At 38.2% G+C, this 25,686-nt stretch overlaps 1 protein-coding gene across 1 annotated transcript in view; it reads right to left on the bottom strand.

Moving 5' to 3' along the window:
• The window catches only part of ZSWIM6 (zinc finger SWIM-type containing 6), a 197,906-nt gene that overhangs the window by 136,195 nt on the left and 36,025 nt on the right, over positions 1–25,686 (bottom strand). The window lies entirely within an intron of this gene.

The following is a 25,686-nucleotide window of genomic DNA, read 5'->3' as shown; positions in this document are numbered from 1 at the left end:
GTATTTCCATACCCCCAACTCTTTCCCCCTTTCCCCCTCCTAACAACTTTCCCCCTCCTTTCCCCCTCCTAACAACTTTCCCCCTCCAACTCTTCTCATTTTCCACCTCTGGGTACAAGTTTCCCCATCTCTTCTGGAAGCCTTTGCAGCCTTTCTTCCTCAGAAAGAACTGATAACTCCCCTCTCAAACACACCACTCAGAGGGTACTTGGTGTGCCATCTATCAAGCTACATGCTTTGAGGTTGTCTTACTTTCCACAAGGTGAGCTCCCAGAAGAGGAGGAAGGGGTCTGACTCAGTTTTGCACTCCTAATACACACCAGTGCTGGCAGCACAAATCAGGCAATAATGGAAGGAAGACTGGCACTGCTCAGTTGCCCAGGGCTCATCTATCCCAGAAAACTGTTCCCACACAGGGGTTGCCAGAGCCCAAGCAGTCAGATCCTGGCTGACTCCCTCATGACCAGCCTTGGAGAAGGCACCAAGGGAGCCAGCAGCCTCGAGAGCATGCCCAGAGACAAAGATATACTTCCCCAGTGAAGAACACAACAAGTAGGCAATGCCAGGCAGAGAAGGAACGAAGAGGCAAACACTCCATCGGCATTTCCACCCACCTGAAGGAAGGGAATTTCCTAATCATAAAAGCTTACCTTTTATCTCAATTCATACAGCCTTGTCTCCTACATTCAGCAATAAATTGCTGCTTTGTAGTAGAAATAATTCAATACAACAGAACGTGGACATAAAATAAACAGCCCCCAAAATGAAAATAGTCCTTACATTTCCTAAATTCAACCAGTCAACAACTTTATCCTACCTCTATAACTAGAACACTCCATAGATTTTGACTCAGGGGCTACTTGATTTAATTTTATATATCATATAATAAAGTTATTTATCTTGTTTCCATGTTCCCTACAGGTTAAAAGCAGCAGGTTTGAGAAAAGAGTTTTATAAGGAAGACAAAAATAAGTCTATAAAAATGCAGACCCCCAAACCCCCAAAACCAGCAATCTGGACCATTTTGGCCCTATATATGTGGATGCTAATAACTACATTCAGTCTAAAAGAGCACAGGTCAGATTCTTAAAAGGGAAAATTATCAGCTTTCCAGAACTGCTGACCATACAAAATTATATACTTTTTAATATATTGCCACAAAGTATAATTATATTTAAAATAAAATTATATTAGCATTTCTATTTACAGAAATTTGCCCCCAAAATACAAGCGGACAAGAGGAATATGCCACTATGCTTAGGGTAGCATTGCTCCCAATAGTGAAAAACTGAAAACTAAACACCTATCAAAAGGGTACTGAGAAATAGATTATGATATATACATCAAGTGAAACACAATTCAGTCATTTTAAAATATGATACTCATTAGCACGAGAAAAAAGCCACAACAAAGTATTAAGTAAAAAATTAAGACTGGTAAATGGCATGTGTTATAGAAGTTCACTCATGACACAAGAGTGTACACATGTGTATGTTCGTGTTATGTGCACATGGACACCCATGCATGCAAATTACCAAACTGTCGACAGTGATCAATCTGGAATTACTAAACTGTTAACCGTGATTTTTGCTTCCTCACAATTTTCTATATTGTCTGAATGCTCTACAGGATCAAAGATCTTATATATAATGAGAACAAAATTATTTTTGAAAAACAGACTCCAGTATAGGCACATACATCTCAAACACTGGTTTAGAGAATAAAAGAAAAGGGAGAAAAAAGCAGGTACTTGCATGTATGTAACTAGCCTGGACACAACCACCAAGTGTTGCTTTACATCTATCTGCCATAATAGAGAAATCAGCAAAAGGCTATATAGGTGCATCACTGTAAATTCATCAATACTAGTAGAAAACAGAATTTTGGGGGCACCTGGATGGCTCACTAGGTTAAGCGTCTGAATCTTGATTTCAGCTCAGGTCATGATCTTGCAGTTTGTGAGTTCAAGCCCTGCATCGGACTCTGTGCTAACAGCACAGAGCCTGCCGTGGAACTCTCTCATTCTCTCTCTGCCTCTCCCCCACTCACGTTGTCTCTCTCTCTCCCTCACTCTCTCTCTCAAAATAAATAAATAAACTTAAAACAAAAAAGAAAACACAATTTTGAATGCCAAAGTATTTAGACAGAATATTATAAGGATACCTTAGAGATAGCTTCAATCACCCTATCAATTTCAAATTGTTTCTTAGTTCTATCTGGAAGAAATACTTCATCAAATTTTCACTGTTGAAACACCACGGCATTTCAGCCTTAAGAAAAATACAATCTTGAAGAGGTATACAGTTGACCCTTCAACTATGCAGAAGTTAGGGACAATGACCCGCAAAACAGCCAAAACTCCCCATATAACATTTAACTCCCCAAAAATCTAACTACTAACAGTCTACTGCTGACCAGAAGCCATACCAGTAACATAAACAGTTGATATTATATTTTATATACGTATTATACATCATATTCTTACAATAAATTAAGCTAAGGAAAAGAAAATATTAAGAATCATAAGGAGGAAAAAATACATCTAGAGACCTGTACTGTGTTTATTGATACCATGAGTTTATGTCATCTGTTTACACGATGCATCATCTATCGGTACCTTCACAATACTGTCTTATATGATATAAAACACTGTATATGCCATACATATTACTAGCGCTAGACATCAAAGATGAAAAAAATAATGTGGAAAATAAATTCATATGTATTTATAGGTATAATGATCCATGCATTGATAACAAAAAAGCAGCAACATGGTGCCAACTAATGTTTAACAAAGCAGGAAAGAATATCCAATGGAATAAAGAGTGTCTCTTCAGCAAGTGGTGCTGGGAAAACTGGACAGTGATATGCAGAAGAATGAACCTGGACCACTTTCTTACACCATACACAAAAACAAACTCAAAATGGATGAAAGACCTCAATGTAAGACAAGAAGCCATCAAAATCCTCAAGGAGAAAGCAGGCAAAAACCTCTTTGATCTTGCCCACAGCAACTTCTTACTCAACACATCTCCGGAGGCAAGGGAAACAAAAGCAAAAATGAACTATTGGGACCTCATCAAAATAAAAAGCTTCTGCACAGCAAAGGAAACAATCAGCAAAACTAAAAGGCAACCGACAGAATGGGAGAAGATATTTGCAAATGACATATCAGATACAGGGTGAGTATCCAAAATCTATAAAGAACTTATCAAACTCAACACCCAAAAAACAAATAATCCAGTGAAGAAGTGGGCAAAAGACATGAATAGACACTTCTCCAAGGAAGACATCCAGATGGCCGACACATGAAAAAATGCTCAACATCACTCATCATCAGGGAAATGCAAATCAAAACCACAATGAGATACCACCTTACACTGGTCAGAATGGCTAACATGAACAACTCAGGCAACAACAGATGTTGGCGAGGATGCAGAGAAAGAGGATCTCTTTTGCATAGTTGGTGGGAATGCAAGCTGGTGCAGCCACTCTGGAAAACAGTCTGGAGGTTCCTCAACAAACTAAAAATAGAACTACCCTATGACCCAGCAATTGCACTACTAGGCATTTATCCAAGGGATACAGGTGTGCTGTTTCGAAGGGACATGTGCACCCCCATGTTTATAGCAGCACTATCCACAATAGCCAAAGTATGGAAAGAGCCCAAATGGCCATCGATGGATGAATGGATAAAGAAGATGTGGTATATATATACAATGGAGTATTACTCGGCAATCAAAAAGAATGAAATCGTGCCATTTGCAACTACGTGGATGGAACTGGAGGGTATTATGCTAAGTAAAATTAGTCAGTCAGAGAAAGACAAACATCATATGACTTCACTCATATGAGGACTTGAAGAGACAAAACAGATGAACATAAGGGAAGGGAAACAAAGACAATATAAAAACAGGGAGGGGAACAAAACAGAAAAGACTCATAAATATGGAGAACAAACTGAGGGTTGCTAGAGGGGTTGTGGGAGGGGGGATGGGCTAAATGGGTAAAGGGCACTAAGGAATCTACTCCTGAAATCACTGTTGCACTATATGCTAACTAATTTGGATGTAAATTAAAAAAAAAAATTTTTTTTAAAGCAGCAACATGGGTACTTTATGGTAGTCTAGTATAATTGGATATGATTGCTTCACAGCAGCCTAGCCCAATGAATTAATCATTATAAAATTTTTAGGGCATACAGTATTATGGTCATAATTCAGAATACAGTATTGGAAATATTGTTAACATTTTTAAAACCACTTACCTGTGATGATAAGCTGATAGGCATTTTCTCCAATTACAAGAGAGGGAGGCATACTGTACAATACTATAATTCTTTGAAAGCAGTTATCAGACAGTAAGAAAACTCATGTTATTAATTTTATATTAAATATCACTCACCTTAAACCTACGTAAGAATAAGTTATCCTTTTCCATCCAAGTCTTGCACACAATATTCTACGCAATTAATACCTGGATGATGATGACACAAAAACATCTCACACAGCTCTTTCCATACAGTTACTAGATTTCCACAGGAAGACATACATAGACACAAAAGATAAGTTCATTAACTGTACAGTCTGACAATTTACCATTCATTTGGCAGGAATGGATTATCACAAAAGTCTTCACCCAAATCATCTTCCTGTTGAGCAGTCTGAGAAAGAGGAAGAAGACAACAGGTTGGTCTTGCTGTCTCAGGGATGGCAGAAGTGAGGCGGGGGGGGGGGGGGGGGGGGGCAGAAGTGAGGCGGGGGGGGGGGGGGGGGCAGGAGAGACAGGCACACTCAGTGTCACTTCCCGGCAAAACATTATAATTTCTGGCTTTGCTTTTTCATTTCTCTAAAAATGTTTCTATACGGTATCGCCATTTGTTTTAATTTCAGCGCCTGTAAAATAGAAGGGCCTATGTCATAAAGGAAGTCAAGGCAGTCTTGAATAATCAGAACTCTTCTGTACTATGGTTTAATGTCAATTTGTTGTCTGGCACTGCTTCTTCTAGGTCTTCTTTCTCATCATCTGGCACTGGTTTAGAAGCACTCATCTCCATCAAGCCATCTTCTGTTTGTTCCTCTAGCGTGGTGTCGATTAGCTCTCGAATTTCTTCAAGCTCCCTACCTTAAAACCCTTTGCCCCCACCTTTTTGGCCATACACACAATCTCTGTCATAATTTCCTTAACTGACTCTGTTGTAAACTTTGGAAGTCATGCACAACATCTGGACAGAGGTCTCTCCAGCAGGAATTTATTGTTTTGGGCTTGATGGCTTTCACCGCTTTTTCTAAAACAATGATAGCATCTTCAATGATGTAATCCTTCCAGACTTTCTTGATGTTCTCTCTCTCTCAGGGTTCTCTTCCACAGCACTGACAATCCTTTCCATAAAGGATCATGTGTAACGAGACTTAAAGGTCCTCACGACTCCCTGGATCTAGAGGCTGAATCAGAGACACCGTGTTTGGGGGCAAGTAGACAACTTTGATGCATTCAGTGCTGAACTCATGGGGTTCTGGGTGGCCAGGGGCCCTGGCCAATATCAAAAGAACTTTAAAAAGGAGTCCCTTACTGTCAAGGTACTTCCTGACTTTAAGGACAAAGCATCGACGGAACCAGTACAGAAAAAGAGTTCTCACTGTCCAGGCCTTCTTGTTGTACAATCAAAAGACTGGCAGCTGGTGTTTATCTTTTCCCTTCAAGGCCAAGGAGTTAGCAGCTTTATAGATGAGAGCAGTCCTGATGATAAATTTGACTGCATTTCCACAAAACACTAGATTTAGCCTATCCCTTCCTGCCTTATATCCTGGTGCTCACTTCTCTTCCTTACTAGGTAAATGTCCTCTGCGGCATTTTCTTTTCCAGAATAGGGCACTTTTGTCTGCATTAAAAACCTGTTCAGGCAGATATCCTTTCACCTCAGTGCTTTTCTTAATGTTGGGTATGGGAACTCGTCTGCTACCCCCTGGTCAGCAGAAACTGTTTCTACAGGTATCTTGACATTTTTAAGCCAAACCTCTTCCTAAAATTATCAAACCATCCTTTGCTGGCATGGGATATTCTCCAGCTTTAGGTCCTTTACTTTCATATGGTCATATGATGACTTCACCTTTTCAAATCACTTGAAGAGTCTATAGGAATGTCTTTCTCGCAGCAATCCTCACCTACATAAAAACTGCATGTTCAAAATGAGATGAAAAAGTATTTTGCAGAAAGTACAAGGCTTTTGCACCTATGGCACAGTTGCAGCAACAGCTTCACAAAATTTCCTTTTCTTTTTTTACAGTGGTCCTTATGCTGGATTCATTTATCCTGAAATGGTGGGCAACAACAGGTGAAGACCTCAATCTATGGTAGATGTGAAGAAATTCCATGTTTTCTTCTAATGTCAGGACTTTTCTCTGCTTCTTGGGAGCACTTCCAGCATCACTAGTGCACTTTGTGTGGGGCCCCTGCTGTCATTCAAGGTTTACAGTATTGCACTAAACACAGTGAAAAGTACATGAGAACCTCACGAAAGAACTTTTCACTGTGATACACAATTTACCATAAAGACAAACTGCTCATGAGAAAATCAGTGTTACACGGTGCTTTAACCAGATACTTGCAATGCTTGAGCTCAGTACAGTGGCAACAAGAAGGGCCTACAAAATTATTACTGTAGTATAGTATGTACTACAGTTAATTTTTCTGTGGCTAGGATTTAATAATGCATCTTTACGTTTACATATCTCAACTGTGAGTGATGTCACATACAGTCTGTTGGATGTGTGCATAAGCTTTGATAAGTTTTAACTGTTATAATAGATTTGTGTATATTTTATGGCAGTAAATGATAAAACAGACTAATACCTACATATATTCCATGTATTCATGACATATTTTCCTCTTTTTTTGATATTTCTAAGCTATGCAGTTTATCTGGAGTTTTCTGAAATTGTCACAAATCTCCAAAATTTTTCCAGCGGATCTATTGAAAAACATCCATGTATAACTGGACCCACACAATACAAACCCATGTTGTTAAGGATCAACCATACCACTTTGGAGATCACTAGCCAACTGACAGTGCTCATTTATAAAAATGTTATCAATGAGGCACCTGGGTGGCTGAGTCGGTTGAGCGTCCGACTTCACCTCAGGTCATGATCTTGCAGTTCGTGAGTTTGAGCCCTGCGTTGGGCTCTGTGCTGACAGCTCAGAGCCTGGAACCTGCTTCAGATTCTGTGTCTCCCTCTCTCTGCCCCTTCCCTGCTCATGCTCTGTCTCTCTCTGTCTCTCAAAGATGAATAAACGTTTAAAAAAATTTGTTTTTAAACGTTATCGCATGTAGGCTCTCCAAAACAAAGGGCAACGACAAAAGTGGAGGAGAGGAGCACAGAGAAATAGGACTTTCCACCTCATGTAGAAAAGAATTGTGAAAGACACAAAAAATATTACTTTCTTATAAGCACAGGTTTAATAAGGGAGAGGTATAAGGTATCTGAAGGTATGTGAGCTAAAAAAACAATTGAGAGTTGGGCACAATGCTGGTCACATTCCTTCTGAATTCTAATAATTTTCCCTTTTATGAAAGGCATAAGAGGATAAAAAAATGTTAATTATAGCAAACTTCCTTGTCAAAATTATTAGCCCTTGATGAAAAAAATACTTTTGAAAATAAATACAATAAACAATTATGAAATGCCCTACTCTCTTCATTGTACCAGACTAGCTTCCCAATGAAATGAATTCATTTGGGAAGGCAGGACATCCCCCTATAAGTAGACAGGCAGACTAGCAGGCAGGCTGGCCAACAGAGTCAAGGAAAGGAGAGAGAAAAAGGAGATGAAGAGGAATGGGAACTTTGTAGCAAATGAGACGAAAGAAAAAGAAAAAAAGAAAGAAAAATTCAACTCTGCCTCATGCTGCAGATGCCCTCAAGAAATATGATAAATGACACATTCTCATTACAAAAAAAAATCCCCCAGATTGGCCAAGGGACTTGGTTTCTTTGTGGTTTCCAAATCAAACACTGCATGCACCTTTTGTACATCAAGGCTAGTATATATACAGCATGTGGCTATTCTCAACCCAGCATGTCCTCATCAAGATATATCTGTGGCCTGCAGTAACTTCTAATGACAACACTGATAGCTGCATGGAAGACCAACACAGACACAGAACAGACAGACACAAAATGGATTTGTAATGTCAAATCTATATTCTAACCTAACCAAAGAGGTGAAAAATCTACACACTGAAAACTACAGAAAGCTTATGAAAGAAACTGAAGACATGAAAAAAATGAAAAAAACATTCCATGCTCATGGATTGGAAGAACAAATACTGTTAAAATGTAGATACTACCCAAAGCAATCTACATAGTCAATGTGATCCCTACCAAAATAACACGAGCATTCTTCACAAAGCCAGAACGAAAACAAACAGTCCTAAAATTTGTATGGAACCAGAAAAGACCCCGAATAGCCAAAGCAATCCTGAAAAAGAAAACCAAAGCTGGAGGCATCACAATTCCAGACTTCAAGCTCTATTACAAAGCTGTAATCATCAAGACGGCATGGTACTGGCACAAAAACAGATACATAGATAAGTGGAACAGAATGGAGAACCCAGAAATGGACCCACAAACGTATGGCCAACTAATATTTGACAAAGAATATCCAAAGAAAAAAGACAGTCTCTTCAGCAAATGGTGTTGAGAAAACTGGGCAGCGACATGCAGAAGAATCAAAGTGGATCACTTTCTTACACCATACACAAAAATAAACACAAAATGGATGTAAGACCTAAACAAAAACAGGAAGCCATCAAAATCCTAGAGGAGAAAACAGGCAACAACCTCTTTGACCTTGGCCGCAGAAACTTCTTACTTGACATGTCTCTGGAAGCAAGGGAAACAAAAGTAAAAATGAACTACTAAGGCTTCATCAAGATAAAAAGCTTTCATATAGCAAAGGTAACAACAAAACTAAAAAGCAACCCACAGAATGGGAGATGATATCTGCAAATGACCTATCAGATGGAGGGTTAGTATCCAAAATCTATAAAGAACTTATCAAACTCAACACCAAAAAAACAAGTAATCCAGTGAAGAAATGGGCAAAAGACATTAATAGACACTTTTCTAAAGAAGACATCCAGATGACTAACAGACATATGAAAAGATGCTCAACATCACTCATCATCAGAGAAATACAAATCAAAACCACAATGAGATCCCACCTCACACTGGTCAGAATGGCCACCATTAGCAACTCAAGCAACAACAGATGTCAGTGAGGATGTAGAGAAAGAGGATCTCTTTTGCACCGCTGTTGGGAATGCAAACTGGTGCAGCCATTCTGCACCAGTATGGAGGTTCCTCAAAAAATTCAAAATAAAACTACCCTTCGACCCAGCAACTGCACTACTACGTATTTATCCAAAGGATACAGGAGTGCTGATTCGAAGAGGCACATGTACCCCAATGTTTATAGGAGCACTATCGACAATAGCCAAAGTATGGAAAGATCCCAAATGTCCATCGACTGATGAATGGATAAAGAAGATGTGCTGTGTGTGTGTATACACACACACACACACACACACACACACACACACAATGGACTATTACTTGGCAATCAAAAAGAATGAAATCTTGATATCTGCAACAATGTGGATGGAACCAGAGGGTATCATGCTAAGCAAAATAAGTCAGAGAAAGACAAATGTCATACGATTTCACTCATATGTGTAATTTAAGAAACAAAACAGATGACATAAGGAAGGGAAGCAAAAATAACATAAAAACAGAGAAGGAGACAAACCATAAGAGACTCTTAAAACACAGAGAACAAACCGAGAGTTGCTGGCGGGGTGCTGGGTGGGAGGATGGGCTAAATGGGCGAGGGGCATTAAGGAGGGCACTCGTTGGAATGAGCAACTGGGCGGTATATGTAAGTGATGAATCACTGGGTCCTATTCCTGAAATCATTATTACACTACATGTTAACTGAGGAGGAGGAAGAGGAGGAGAAAAAACCGTATTCTTAAACTTGGGTTTTATTCCTCAACAAGACAGTTCCCAAATGTATTTAGTCTTTGAACCACCACAGGATTTTTCATTTCCCTAACTTCTCCATTAAGATGTGGAGCTCTGAAAGCTGCAAGGAAAGTATACTTCCATTTCAGTATGCAAGTATGGTACCACAAGTCTCAGGTGAGGAGAGCCGACCTAAGAAGGGAAGATGACCGAGTGGGAGGGGCCCCCCAGAGCAAACAGAGTGTGCTCAAGGGCAGGAGAACAGACCGAAGTTTCAATGACAGATGGTGATTTTCTTCATTTTTTGTCTCTTCTCTCCTTTCTTTTCCCCAAATAAATTTAGGGACAAGGGTTCCAGTGTGCCAAAATGCATTTATGGGTCTTCAAGTGACAAAGAATAAAAAAACAATAATCTACAATGATTCAAAAGACAGACTGAAGGCAGTCTTTTTGCTTACTGCAGAACCAAATTCAGAATTTACCAATTTCAACTGTGAAATTGTCAATTTCACAATTTTTTCTACTTCTACATAAACAGTATAGATTCCCATTGTTAAGATTTCTCAGTAGCAAAATACCAAAGCCACAATTCTAACTCAAGAAAACTTAAAGCCTCTCAGTCACTACACAGCAAAGTGGTTAAGAGCATAGATTTTTTTTGAGCCACTGTGTGGGCTCAGGTTCCAGGTCTGTCATGTACCAGCTATGTGACCATGGACAAGTTACTTACAGTCTGTACCTCAGCTTCCTTATGTAGCTCTTAATTTAAATAAATTAATATACATAAACTCTTAAAACATTATGTCACACAATAATAGTAATGACTGTTACTATTATTACCATCATCATCATCCAGCAGGTTTACCACTGAACATTTCAATTCAACTTCTCTCCTGGAAGAAGAGTATCACTGCTAAAGCATCCCAAGTATTTCTCAATTTCAAAAGACAGTATAAAACTAAAGTGTTTCTTACATCTTAAATAACATTTTGGAATGTGGTGAGCTATTCAGCTAACAGTGGTTTTTCAAAGAGTTATACTCATCAAGAAAAGTTTTGAAATTAAACCTGTTCCCTCCCTCTTTACACCTTTCAAAGGGAAAAAGGAAAAGGAAGATAGTTTGGGAGGTGTTTTTGTTTTGTTTCATTCTGTTTTTCAAAGAGTGGCTTTGACTGGTCACTTATTCAAACTAGTCTTACAGACATTTGTAGAGTGTTAAACATGTGAAGTACTTTTGCCTTACAGCTCTAAAGTATAGAATGTTATAAGCACCCAATTGATTTTAAAAAGCACTTTCTTAATTCGTAACTTTTGCATTTGAATCTCAGGAGTGTTGTCTTGCCCCTTCTATTTGCTACATTTAGCATATTCCATTATTTTTAATAGTGCAGGGATGTTAATTAACATAATTATAGTTTCTCCAGCATCAGGCATGAAAGAGAACAGGAAATGGATACAACGCTGGTTTTCAGGCAACTTATGCAAACATATGGCTTGTTGGGGGGGGTGGGGGGGGGGGGCTAGCAGATTTACTTTATCTTATTATTAATATTACCCATTCACTGACTTAGGGAAAGTATAGATACCTCCCAAACGCAAATGCCAGTCCAACTGAAGAAGAGCTGTTTTATACTCAAACAACTACAAGTAAAGTAGTAAATTCTCAAGTTAGAACAAGCCCCTTTGAACTCTACACAGTGCTCACTATCAAATAGCATAAATAAAACAATAAAAGCAAACGCTCCCTTGAAAAGAGTCTTAGCAACTAAAGATAAAGGGGTCTGTCATAATCAAGTTGCACAGACGGCATCTGGCAAGAGCAAATGGAGGAAGAGGCTCAAAAGTAAATCATGATTTTGTTGAGATATGAAAATAAAAAAAAAGGGGAGCTAGCAACGTTTCTTGAGAAAGTAAGACATTCAGAGGTATGAAAAACATTTTTTAAATCCACATAAGGGATTTTAAAACAGGAAAATTAACCCACAAGTTGTTGAATTATTTTGCTTAAGTATACATGTTTTAGAAACTTCAGAATCACGAAATATATTCCTGATTAGCAACACTCAAGTTTTCCAGCTGCCTTTACATTTGTTCACTTTGTCAAAGCCCTAATTCTATACCAAAGCCTTTTGTCCTACTCAAATGCTAGCTCAGCTCACCTTACTGGAAAGGCTCTTCTGGTTTTGTCAGCTGTGCCCATGATAAGCAGCTGGGAAGTATGGAAGAAACATTAACTATTGACTAAAAAAGAGTATGGACGTGGAGCTTTACCATTTGTTACAGAAGAGGTTATAAAAAAATGTAAATCCAAAAAACGAAATTAAAAAGACTATTCATTGCTCCACACCTGCTCAGAAAAACTTACAATCACCAATCCATGTAAAATAAAATAGCCTCAGCTCAACTAAAGGAAGTATTAATCCTTGTTTAAACAAGGAGCGGGGAAAAAACTACCGAGGCACAAAGGCAAAGGCAAAACCACTCAGAAGCAGCAGGAAGAGAAATGTCCACTGATATACTGGGAATAAACTCAAGGTCTCTCGGAGGTCTGTGTTTCCTTGATGCAGTACTTGAAACAAACAGCAAGCTCGGGGCATAGACATTAATCTAGAACGTAGACAGAACTTTTCACAACTTCAAAGCATATAATGTGTTCTCAATTAGTATGTCATATATAAATGCCAAATGTAGACTACCTCTCAAGTATTTACCATCTTTAGCCTGCGATTTTCCCATCTTTAGCAATGGGAACCAGTGCCACTGTTCTCATTATCGGCTATGTGCCCCTGTTCCCCTTATCTGCTATGCCTATCTGTGCCCACCCCTCCAAGTGGTGTGGCTGAGGAGGGACTTCTCCTGAGTGTGACTGCAAACCTCTGTATTTGGAGCTGGCAGTAAATTATATCCAACCAGGGGCGCCTGGGTGGCGCAGTCGGTTAAGCGTCCGACTTCAGCCAGGTCACGATCTCGCGGTCCGTGAGTTCGAGCCCCGCGTCAGGCTCTGGGCTGATGGCTCGGAGCCTGGAGCCTGTTTCCGATTCTGTGTCTCCCTCTCTCTCTGCCCCTCCCCCGTTCATGCTCTGTCTCTCTCTGTCCCAAAAATAAATAAACGTTGAAAAAAAAAAAAAATTTTAAATAAAAAAAATAAAAAAAAATAAAAATTATATCCAACCAGGCACCAAACAGTCTCGGGTATTCACTGCTATTGAAAAGACAGAGAGCCAGGTTAGACACGCTGTAAAACCGGAAGTAAGCGGGTATGATCACCAAGGCTAGCAAGAGTTATCCATACCTCTCTGCCCATGGGGTAAAGGAGCTGAGAACAGGCTCTCAAAAGAACCAAGATGCAGGTGGATTGTCAATGATGGAGCCAAGTAAACTTCTCTGCCTGGTTATTTGAGACATTATGTGCTGTGCAAAATACGTGCATTCCATCATGAAACAACGAAAGAGGAAAAAAGCATTAACAGTGATAAAGCATCAATACACTGGCCTAGATATGAGACATAAAGTACCTCAATTAATGCAAATGAGCCCTAGAGAATTTAAGTAACTTGCCCAGGTCACAAACTTAGTAAGTGCTAGAACCATAATCCAAACACTGATCTTCTCAACTACAAAGAAAATGTTCTTTCTATCAAATCACAGTGCCTTGTATTATTTCTCTCATCATCATGCTGTCCTGAAATAGTTACAGTTCCACTGGAGGCATCTATAAAGGTGGTCTGAAACTTAAAAGGAACTAAGCATTTCCTTGACAACCAAGCAATGCACACTGGGTTGGAAGAACTCCTTTAATCACTAACATTTTTCTATTTTTACCACTTTCGATGAAACGCTTTCTCAAAATCGGTAACTTCCTTCTTAAACATAATAATACAGCAACCACCGCCGAACAGTGTGTTGCGCCATGTCCACAGTGTTGCGCCATCTGGGATGAAAGACTGCACTCATCTGACAGATAGAAAGGGCCACAGACCACCTGGTCAAACCCCATGATTGCAGGACCTCCCTCATAAGATTTGCCCAAGGTAGAGAGCTAAAGTGTTAAAAATATGAAAAGAAAGCCATTTACACGTGGCTCAAGATGTCTAAAATTCATTTCAGCAGCTTTGGGGACACAAAGGTTCCAACATACCATCTACACTCAAAGCACTCCACCAACACTTGAGTTTCATTCCAGAAAAGGGAAATAATGCCCATCGCAAGACAAACTGGTCACCTGTCAATCTTAACATTTCTTAAACACTGTAATCTCTTGAAGTCATACTCAACTACATGAGAGTAAAGCAACTGTTCACAAGGTTGTGTGAGGGTGGTGGTATTCTTTTACTCTTTGCGAATCTCTCCTCCCTCTCTAGACTTACAGAGCTACGTATACTTTTTACTACCACACTTGTTCTAAAAACTCTGTATCAGTTTGGAAGACTTTTTATCAATAAAGATCAAAGATTCTCTGTTTTACCATGAACAACATTTTAACAGTGTAAACCTGATCCGTATCTGGCAAATTTCAGTATCATTAAAGTAGTAGTTTTTCCTCCGAAATATTACTGACTTTAGCATCATTTTTTTCATTTTTCTAAATAAGATGATTGTACGGGCACCTGGACAGCTCAGTGGTTTGAGCGTCCAACTCTTGATTTCAGCTCAGGTCATGGTCCCAGGCTCATGGGATCAAGCCTCATGTGGGGCTCCATGCTGAGCATGGAACGTGCATGAGATATTCTTTCTCTCTCTCTGCCCCTCTCCCCAACTCACATGTGCGTGCACACGCTCTCTCTGCCCCCCTAAAAATGAGCAAATAGATAAAGTGATTGTATTACTTAAACCAGTCCCACAAGCCACTGGTATGTATAAGAAAAAGTTTTTATACATCAGTAAGTACCAGATTAAAATAAGAAATATCAAAATAGTACTGCTATGCAAGAATCATCAACCATTTGAGGCCTTCAACTCACTCAAAACAAGATCAAGATTTCACTTACAGCTACAGTCAGCTGCTGGAGTGAAAAGAAAGCCAGCCAGCCAGCCACACCAGCCTCCATCCCCACTATTCCCCACCTTCCAAAGTTGAAGGTGCAGCACCAAGCAGCCCAGAAGGTCTTTAATCTAAAAGGGAGGAGATTGTTGGTCAGTTGTCTAGCCTCCTTCCTGACAGTAGAGTTATTTTAAAATTGCACCATGCTGGGGCACCTGGGTGGCTCAGTCGGTTAAGCAGCGGACTCTTGATTTCAGCTCAGGTCATGATCTCACAGCTCATGAGTTCAAGCCCCGTATCAGGCTCTGTGCTCAGCACACAGAGCCTGCTTCAGATCCTCAGTCTCCCTTTTTCTGGCCCTCTCCCACTCCTGAGCATGCTCTATCTCAAAAAGTAATAAATGTTAAAAAAATGTTTTTAAATAAATAAATTAAAATAGCACTATGCTTGAAACTTGGAAAGAAAAAAAATCCTAAAAACAAACAAAATATTGAGTGTCTAAAGCTGTTTCAAAAAACAGAGTAAGTATGTAAGTTACATTTTAAAATAATATTCTCAATCAATAAACACATTATTTTCCCGGGGGGGGGGGGGTGTCCACACTTATTGGACACACTATTTACTGTACTTATTTCAGATTAAGAACTGTATCCATTGCTTTGAATTCAGAGAAACTTTACCTGGAAAGTTATTTGGAGGTTAAAGAAATTATAATTAAAATGCTGTTTAAAAATAAGACTATTAGGGGCACCTGGGTGGCACAGTCGGTTGAGCATCCGACTCTTGATTTTGGCTCAGGTCATCATCGCAGGGTCATGGGATCAAGCCCCCATGTGCAGCAAGAGCCCCGCTTAAGATTCTCTATTTCCCTCTGCCCTTCTCCACTGCCCGTGCACTCTCTCTCTCTCTCTCTAAATTAAAAAAAAAAAAAAAAAGTCTATCTCAGGTTTCCTGACTTCCTTACCCCTCTATTTCAGTTCATTGCAAATTAGCTCTTTAATTTCCTACCTAACCCCCCTCACTCACCCCAAAAATCAAATTTCTTTCTACAAGGAAGGCATCAAAACTTTACTGCTTTTGGTATAACACTTTTAGGAAATTGAAAAAAAAAAAAAAAAACCTGCTAAAGAAAGAATTATTGACTCCATTAGGGTCCAGTTTATTTTGTCACTGTCTGCTGTGTAACTATAGGCAAGTACTTTATCATAAATAAAAACACATCTCAAGATTATCACTGTTGATGGGCGTCAAAGGCAATGGCAGTACAGTACTCACATAATCCCTCTGCAGAAATCTCAGAGAAGAAATGAGGTGGAAAGGATTCTCTCTTTTGGCTCTGAAATACAGATGTATATTCTGGCTATTTTATAACCAAATGACTGATAACTACATGTAGAGAGAAGGAAAAGATGCATAAGAGAGCACGCAGGACCAGCCACACTGGTTTATCAAATAAACAAGACGCTACTTAGTCTTGGTTGCATTCATCTGGAACAGACCAGCTTGTGGCCTGCATTCCAGTTCTCATTTTTCTAGCATATCTGTATCACTCCATTTTCTATCCCTCAACAAAGAACAGAAAGTTTAACAGGTGGACCTCTACTAGCATAACACATGTTAGTTACAACCAACTTCATCTGTTATATAGAAAAAGATATCTACATTCCACATCTCCAAGAAAAGCCCCAGTAAATTTCATATTTGTTTTGAATGAATTGTATTATACTTATCTATGCAGTAAACTACATAATGCACTGTGATCTATCACTCCACACTGCAAAAATGCTTCAATTGCTAAAGAGAAAACAGTCCTTCTCATGGCACTGAGAAATTTTGACTATACGCAATTCCAAATGAACAACAGGGAAAAATATATTCCTCTGATGATGAAAGACATAATATACTGTATGTTGGTTTTCTACAGCCAAGAGGCCACAGGTACAGACTAGAACAAAATAAACTACAGCAGTTGTCTGTTCACCACCGAGGCATGTGTGCGCCTTCCTTCACACTTTTAGATGAAGCCACGACATCCATCACAATGTTACTTTGAGCTCTTCGTCCAAGACAAATGTAGTTTACTATAAGTAAACTCAGTGTTCTACACAAAAGAAAACTTTCAGGATGATTTTCACTTTAAAATAATTTGCAATGGTATTCTTTAAATATAAGTCCTGGAAAGGCTCATACTATAAGGAGGAGCAGAAGGAGCAGTACCTCCTTATGAATGTAGGAAGGAGTCTGTGCTTACAATGACGATTCTAAACTAGGGACTGGTAATTACTGGCACAAAAATCAAAGAGAGCAAAAGTCAACACTCAAGAAGACTTCATGGTTAATAATGATTATAGAAGTATAATCCCCCTGGGCTCCAGTCAGCATCTTCCAATAAACAAGTATTTCTTCAGTACTTACTACATGCCAGAAAATCCTACCCAGCTGAACATTTCCCACACTTCCACCTCTTGAACTGATACCCAGAAAAGGCTCCAGACTTTTATAGAGAATACTGACCCAGATACAATACACTCAGTAACTTCAGGTTTGTCAAGATTTGAAGTCCTAAGAACTATGAATGGATTTTACAGTGCTAATATTTTCAAAAACTAGATTTAAATATCGTAAGAAAACCATTGTACAGATGCTGCTAGGAATATTTTCTGGAGCTCTACTATTATGAGGAAACTACTACTGGACGTCCAAATGCTGGGCATAATTTAAAGCTCTAGGAAATCTAGTGTGAGGATAGTGAAAAACAGAACAAAATAAGTCCAAGCCCATTTAAAATCATAAACAAAGCCATTTTCTCATCTTAAACATCACACAAAGAGGCTTAACAGTTTTGTTTACTATCAGATGTAACTTGACATTTGCGTTGCTCATAGTCCTTCTTCCAAGTATGCTCAGACTTTCAGGTCCTTTTGAATAGCAATAACTGGATCTCATACCTGCCCTCGGACCAGGATATGCTAGTAACATCAAGATGCAGATATGCATACTTCCACTTTTGGTATATTACCAGGGTAGAAAACTTTTGGTAGGGGGATGTTTATTTTCTTGGGAAGGCATTGTAAAAAGGAAGGTCCGCACTGCTTTATTCTAGTGTTCACTTGATATCCTATAGGGGTGGGTCCAAATATAATTTATTCCTCCTTAAAGACATCCCTCACAAGGCAAGAACCAATGGAAATGAAAATTTCCTACAAGAGCTGTTTTACAGATACGCAGTGGAATAAAAAGGGCTTTCCGTTTTTTTGTGGTATCAAATTCTTTGCCTTCATACAGTTATCACCTCAAAACTAGTTGAAGGACCCTCTGGCAAATGGAACTGTAAAAGGCAATGGATTACTTGACCACAAATAAAGCCTTACAATTTTAAGATGACAGTGTACTTCTATGCAGTCGTTTAGACAATAGAGATTTAAAAGAAAAGAGAAGCAATAAAACACACTTCACAAATTCAAAAGATCGTTCCCCAGATAGAAAAAGAATTTCCTTCACAAGGTCTAGCCCAAGAAATTGTAGTAAGCATAAAAACATTTCTCAGTTGAGGGGCGCCTGGGTGGCGCAGTCGGTTAAGCGTCCGACTTCAGCCAGGTCATGATCTCGCGGTCCGTGAGTTCGAGCCCCACGTCGGCTCTGGGCTGATGGCTCAGAGCCTGGAGCCTGTTTCCGATTCTGTGTCTCCCTCTCTCTCTGCCCCTCCCCCGTTCATGCTCTGTCTCTCTCTGTCCCAAAAATAAAATAAACGTTGAAAAAAAAAAAAAAACCAAACATTTCTCAGTTGATAAAAAGACACAGACTTAATGTTAAATTCCCAACTGTTTTATATCTACCTTTCTAATTTTTATTTGATTTTTATTATGGCTGAAAACTGAAAAAAAAAAAATTGAAAAGATATGTTTGCCTCCCAAACTCTCCCCAGGAAACATAAGGTTATCATTTTCTGACTAATCCTTCCAGAAATAATATATGCACTTACACATAAGCAATATAAATGCTTGTATAGTCTCCTTTCTACTCAAGTGGCAGCATAACACAAACTATTTTACATCTTTCTTTTATTTAACAAACATCTGTATCATTACATATCAGTATGGTTCTCCTCATTGTTCTTTTACAACTGCACGACATTCCAGTATGTGGAAGGACCATAATTTATTTAACCAGTCTTCCATAATGAACATTTAGGTTGTTTCCAGAGTTTTGCTACCATAAACAATGCTTCAATAAGCTACTTCATTTCAATTCAGCATAAACTAAATTCCTGGATGTGGAACTGTTAGGTCAAAGAGGTCTGTACATTTATAATTCTAACGGATGCTATCAAATTGCCCTCCATAAAGACTGTGCCAGTTTATAACCCCACACCTACCTAACCTATGCTAACAATGTGTTAAATTTTTTATTTTATCAATGTGATGGGTTGTTTTTAAAGGGCATCTGATGCAGTTTTAATTTGCATTTCTCATAAAATAAGTACCTTTAGATTTAGTGCCATTTGTATCTCATTTACATGAAATCTCCACACATATCCTTTGCTCATTTTTCTACGAATTGTTGGTCTTTTTCTTACTGATTTGTAGAAAAATTTTATATATAAAGAAAATCTCCTATAATCTTTGAGGAGTTAAATGTTTTCTCAACTTATCTTTTGACTTTGCTTGTGTTAGTTTTTGATATGCAGAGACATTCATTTTTTATAAAGTATAACTAACTTATGAGTCTTTTTCTTTTATTGCCTCAGAGTTATGTATCAAAGTTGCAAAAACCTACTTCATTCTAAATTGTAAAAAATTTCTCTCCTATTTAGTTCTATTTCTTTTGTGACTTTGCTTTTTAAATTTAAAGCATGATCTACTTAAAATTCATTCTGGTAGAAGTATGAATTATACATTCCACTTTATTTTTTTTTTCCACTTGGCTCCCCAGTTATGCCAACACCACTTACTGAATAAATTTCAGCACTGATTTGAGATGCCAATTTTATCATGTCCTATGTGTTTTGAGGTCTCTTTCCAGTATTTCTACTTTATTTCATTGATCTGTAGATCTACACATGTGCCTTCATCACACAGTTTTAACTAATGTAGCTTAATAATACCTTTCAATATCTTATAGGGCTGGCTCTACCTCTCATCACTTTTTTTTTCCCCCACATTAATTAACATTAGTTTGTCAAGCCAAAGAAAACCCTTTTGGAATTTTTATTAGGGTCACTTCTAATTTACAGACAAATTTGGGGAACTCATTTAAGCAACAACCCCAATCCCTGACAATTTTGTTCCACTGAGTACTAATGGTGTGATTCAAGACTTAGTTAAAGCGTTCATATTTCACATTAGCATATCTCCAGTCACAAGATGATGGTCTTCTTCACAGGTAGTGGTGGTGTTTGGCCTTAACCCTCCTCCTACAGACAAAAGGGTCGTATGAAAATGTCTGAAAGTCAGAAGTACTGCTAAAACAGCACATTCACTGAGTTTATCCATAGATTAAACATAAATAGGAAGTTATTCTATGGTCACCATATGTTTTCTTAAAATGGAAGCTACAGACACAAGAGTAAAGAACTGAAAAAGGCTTCTACAGATGATCTAGACCAGGTTCTAAGCAACCTTTTCTTCAAAACATATCACACCTATCGTAAAGATTTATTTTATGGACTGTTTACTAATTTCCCATTCAAAGGACGCTCTAAATTGGAAAATCATGTCCATTTACCCCAACATTCCTACAGAATTGTTACCACATGTATAGTATCTTTTACCATCATGTAGATGGAAGCAAAAGGAATGATGGATGGGAGCAAAAAGTTGAGAGAAACAATATTTTATATTAACATTTACAAATTATAAACACCTTAACATACACTATCTCATTTAATATACATATGCCTACACATGAAAAAGTACAGAAAAATGAAGAATAATTTTATAAGCAATATTTTAAAACCAAAACATTCATTACTACTATATCCTGTAATCTTAATGCTACAAGTCTTAGATATCAAGAGAAATGTATTCTCTCTGTCAAAAGGTGAGGGGAGCAAGATATGAGATTAAAGATGTATGCAGGGCCAGATCAAGCAGAGACTTACAGACAACAGTTAAGAATTTTACATTTTAGCCTCAAAGAGATTTTAAATAGGGAAAGAACATAATCATAATGGCTTTTTAAAAATTATCTGTGTACAGTATAGAGGAAGGGTTAGTGGTCGTATGGCACGGGAAGATACAGAAAAACTTATTGCAATGAACCAGATCAATAAGGGCTGGACTTTGGGTAGCAGCAGTAGTGAAAGGATCTGTTTTACAGATATTGAAGAAGTAGCAATGCTAAGACACTGATGGCTTGAACCCAGAGGCTGAGGTGCCATTTATAGAACTAGGGGACATACAGGGAAAGGCAAGTTTGTAAGGAAAATACTAAGTTTGAGGCACAAGTGCTGGAAGCAAGTAAAGACATCCAGTGAACAGACTACAGACTGCTGGAGCTCATGAGAAGTAAAGATTTGAAGCTAGAATGTGGAATTTTTCAGAGTAGGTTAAGAGTAGGGAAAGGGCCCAGAAACATGGGTAGAAGGTGACCCAGCAAAGAGAGGCGGAGTTAACCTGAGAGGCAAGAGAAAAACCAAGAGAGTTTAGAATTATAAAAGTCAACTGAAGACTATGTTACTAGAAAGAGCAGTCAGGTCAGCTTCGTTCAGTGTTGTTCAGCTGTTAAATAAGATGAAAATGATAAGAACACATTGCATTCAGTGATGCTGGGATCCTTAACAGACATAGCTTCAGTGGAGTGACAGGGACAAAGACCAGAGGGCAGCGGACTGAGGAATGAAGCTGAAGGTGAAGAAACAGAGTGGCATCACTCTTCCAAGAAATACGAATATGAAAACAAACAAACAAGAAAGGTTACTGAGGGACAGAATGAAGTGGGAAGGCTTGGGTGTCAGATGAGAATTTTTTTTAAAGTAGAAAAGCCTTCCTAATGTTTAAACCGTATTTATACACAATAGTAATACGGAAAAAAGAGTTATCCCTTCCCCTTTTGATAATGTCCCCCAAATTAATACAGAAAACAAACTGGATTGCTGTTCATTTCTGAGGATGGTCTGTCTTATTAAGGTAGTGAGAAATATCAGCCATCAATAAATGGAATTTATTTGCTCCTAAAGATAAGCTCTAATAAATTAACAAAAAACATCAACAATAAATCTCTAAAAAAATAAAATCAATCCGAAAATCTTTTACGTAGACATATGAGAGTTCATAAGAGAAGTCTGCATGCATTTAAATCATATCAGAACTTTAGCATGCTCACATCAAAACAGAAAATGGAATTCGAAGTTCATATTCCTAATGTTCAACCAAGAATTGGTAAATTCTGAAATATACTTTCTCAAAATAATCACATAAAGGAAAATAATCTGTAAAGCCAATAGGTCAACTTCCTCTGATTCTTCCACAGATTAAAGGTTTTACAGTTGCCTTGAAATAAAAGGAAACTGATGATTTCATGAATGGTCTGGTTATTTACACCCCTTGAGGCTCATACACAGCACAACTAATGGTTTTGCCTTGAGGCAAGAGATTTAACATATTGCCCTTCTAATTGCTCCCTGGACGCTGTACACAGGCCACGTGTTTCTCAAGTACAGATTCCTATATAACACTCACCTTTAGAGAAAAAAAAAATCAAAGATAAATATCTCACCAAATACTTCTGAACCAATAAAACTGTTTGTAATATCCAAATCCTAACAAATCACCATGCCAAACACTAGCTAATACACCCAATAAATTCCGGTTCTCTGACCAGGTTTCTCTAAAATAAAAGTGATTTAGGTGAAGACATTAACTTCTGAACATTTAGTTGTACTACAAATGCAGTGCCAATTTTGAAATTTCAAACATGAGAAATTTCATTCCTGAGGAATGTCTCTATGCCTTCATAATAAGCACGGGCACTTAGGAAAGTGATCCATTTTATAGGAGCTTACAACATAAAAATAAAATCTCAGTAAAGAGATAGTTTTTAAAAAGAGAACAAAAATAGAACTGAGTATTAAACTTCTGGAAAGGTGAGAAACATTCTCTATACTTAGAAAAGAAAGCACAATGGAAAATTGTTTAAATTCCCAAAGTAAAAAAAAATCTTACAAATGTCCAAAAATGGCAACTAAAATCTTGGCAAGATGGTAACACCTGCCCAACATCCCCCACTCCCGGGGGCAGATGCGAGGTGGGGACTGAGCCAACTGTCTCCAGAACTCATGCTTTCCACCACTGTGTTCCTTTACCCAACCTTTACTAACAGGTGAGGAGGACAGGAATAAAATTCCTGAAATAGGAAATGTGACTAATAAGCAAACACACAGGAAAATATTCAACTTCCCGAGTGACCCAAAAATTTCACATTAAAACAACAGGTAACTTTTGTTTTATGCCAACTTTGGTAACTTGCTAACTGGGCAAAAATTTAAAACCACAGTAATATCTAGAACTGGTAAGTGCTAGACACTTACCTGCTTACACACACACACACACACACTCTCTCTCTCTCTCTCACTCGCTCAAAAATAAAACATCAAAAAAAATAAAAAATAATTATAACAGGTATATAAAAAGAAAAATGTTTTTCTAATATATTCTCCTTTTTTTTAACATTCATTTATTTATTTTGAGAGAGAGAGAGCCCATGAGCTGGGAAGGGGCAGAGACGTAGAGGGAGAAAGACAATCCCAAGCAGGCTCTGCAATGTCAGCACAGAGCCCGATGTGGGGCTGGATCTCAAGAACTGAGAGACCATGACCTGCGCCAAAATTAAGAGTGGGACACCTAACCAACTGAGCCACCAGGAGCCCCAAGAAAACTGCTTTTCATACATTGCATTGTCAAACCAAAAAAGAGCTGGATACAAAAATGTACAGATGATAGAAACCCCTTTTTAATGCACAGGAAAATACAAAAAAGAAAAACACTAAAACTGACTATAGTTGGTTAATGTGATGGTACAGAATGGTTTTTCCCCCACTATCGTGCAAAAATCTCAAAATGTGGTTTAATTACTTTTATTTTAATAAGTTTTTGAAAAATGAGTGCTTTACAGACCATGTGCAAATTTAAAATATAAGAACAGAAATTTGAGTGTTCTTTGACATTCTTTTCCCAAAAATGAAAAATAGGAAGTACAATAAAGATTCCTCAGGTAATTTGTTATGTATGATCCAAATTCCACTGTACAAAGGATGCAAAAAACAATTGATTGTGAGCCTACCTAGGACTTTAGAAATTACTCCACTAGTTATTTTATTTTAAATGCAGTCAGAAAACCATTTGATTTTTAACCTGGTATGTTTTATTATGTGATTTATGCTACAGCCTCCATTTTCTAGTTTTTTTGTGAAATCTGACATCCTCAGTACTTAGCAAAATGTCTGCTGGAAAAGAGATACTTATACTAAGAAAAAACTTTGTTAGGTAAAAATCATATTTAATAACATTCTAAATCTTAATAATGTGTCCCATGCTAGCAGGACAGTTCCTGAGACCACAGGGAGTTTGGTTCTTACACAAGCATACAGAGCTATGCTTGAGTAGAGGAAACATTAATGTCCCACAAGTGAGGATAATCACAAACCACAACTCAAGTAAGCAGACATACATAGGTTATCCACATCCAATAACACCTGTGCACAGTATTAGAACATTTCTGAAAGAACTGGATAGGCTACCCAAATGACTAAAAAAAAGTCCAGCTAAACCTCCATGTCACCCTAAGCTTGACACTAGGAAGATCAATTCTAGCCAACCATAAACCAATACATTTATTACAAGAGACTTTGAGACCTGTTTCTTTTAGCTATTACATGAAATGGTGGCTGGGATGCCTGGATGGTTCAGTTGGTTAAGCATCCAACTATTGATTTTGGCCCAGGTCATGATCTCACAGTTCATGAGATCGAGCCCACGTCAGGCTCCATGCTATAGCGTATAGCTTGCTTGGGATTCTCTCTCTCTCTCTCTCTGCCCCTCACCCAATCTTTCTTTCTCTCTGTCTCTCTCTCAAAATAAATAAACTTTAAAAAATGTGATCGGTAGCTTAGTCAGTGAAGCACCTGACTTCAGCTCAGGTCACGATATCATGGCTTGCAAGTTCAAGCCCCACGTAGGGCTCTGTGCTGACAGCTCAGAGCATGGAACCAGCTCTGAATTCTGTGTCTCCCTCTCTCTGCCCCTCCCCTGCTCATGCGCTAGCACTTGCGCGCTCTCGCTCTTTCTCAAAGAATAAACATTTTAAAAAGTTTTGTTTTTTTTTTTCTTAAATAATGGTTAACAAAAAGTTCATTTATGAAGTTTAACCCAATGATGAAATTATTTCATTCAACTTGGGCTTTCACTTACCTATGCTCAGAGACCTTTTGATTGTTATAGGAGATAAATTCTATGATAGGGAATGTGAGATTTAGCTCCCCAAGAACTGCCACATTTATTACTAAAACTACTGGGTCTTCAGATTTTAGAACAATACATGAATCTGTATCTAGTACCAAAGGAAGTGATTGCTAAAACCACCAACAAACATTTGTACAACACTTCATAGTTTTAAAAAGGATCACATATAAAATATTTGATAACTAAAATGTATCTAGACCTTTCTTTATAGCACTCCCTCAAGG

The sequence above is a fragment of the Leopardus geoffroyi genome, chromosome A1 (genome assembly GCF_018350155.1).
Source record: "Leopardus geoffroyi isolate Oge1 chromosome A1, O.geoffroyi_Oge1_pat1.0, whole genome shotgun sequence".
NCBI classification, from domain to species: Eukaryota; Metazoa; Chordata; class Mammalia; order Carnivora; family Felidae; genus Leopardus; species Leopardus geoffroyi.
Note: the sequence above shows the minus strand (reverse complement) of the source record. Positions and strands in the feature narration are given on the sequence as shown.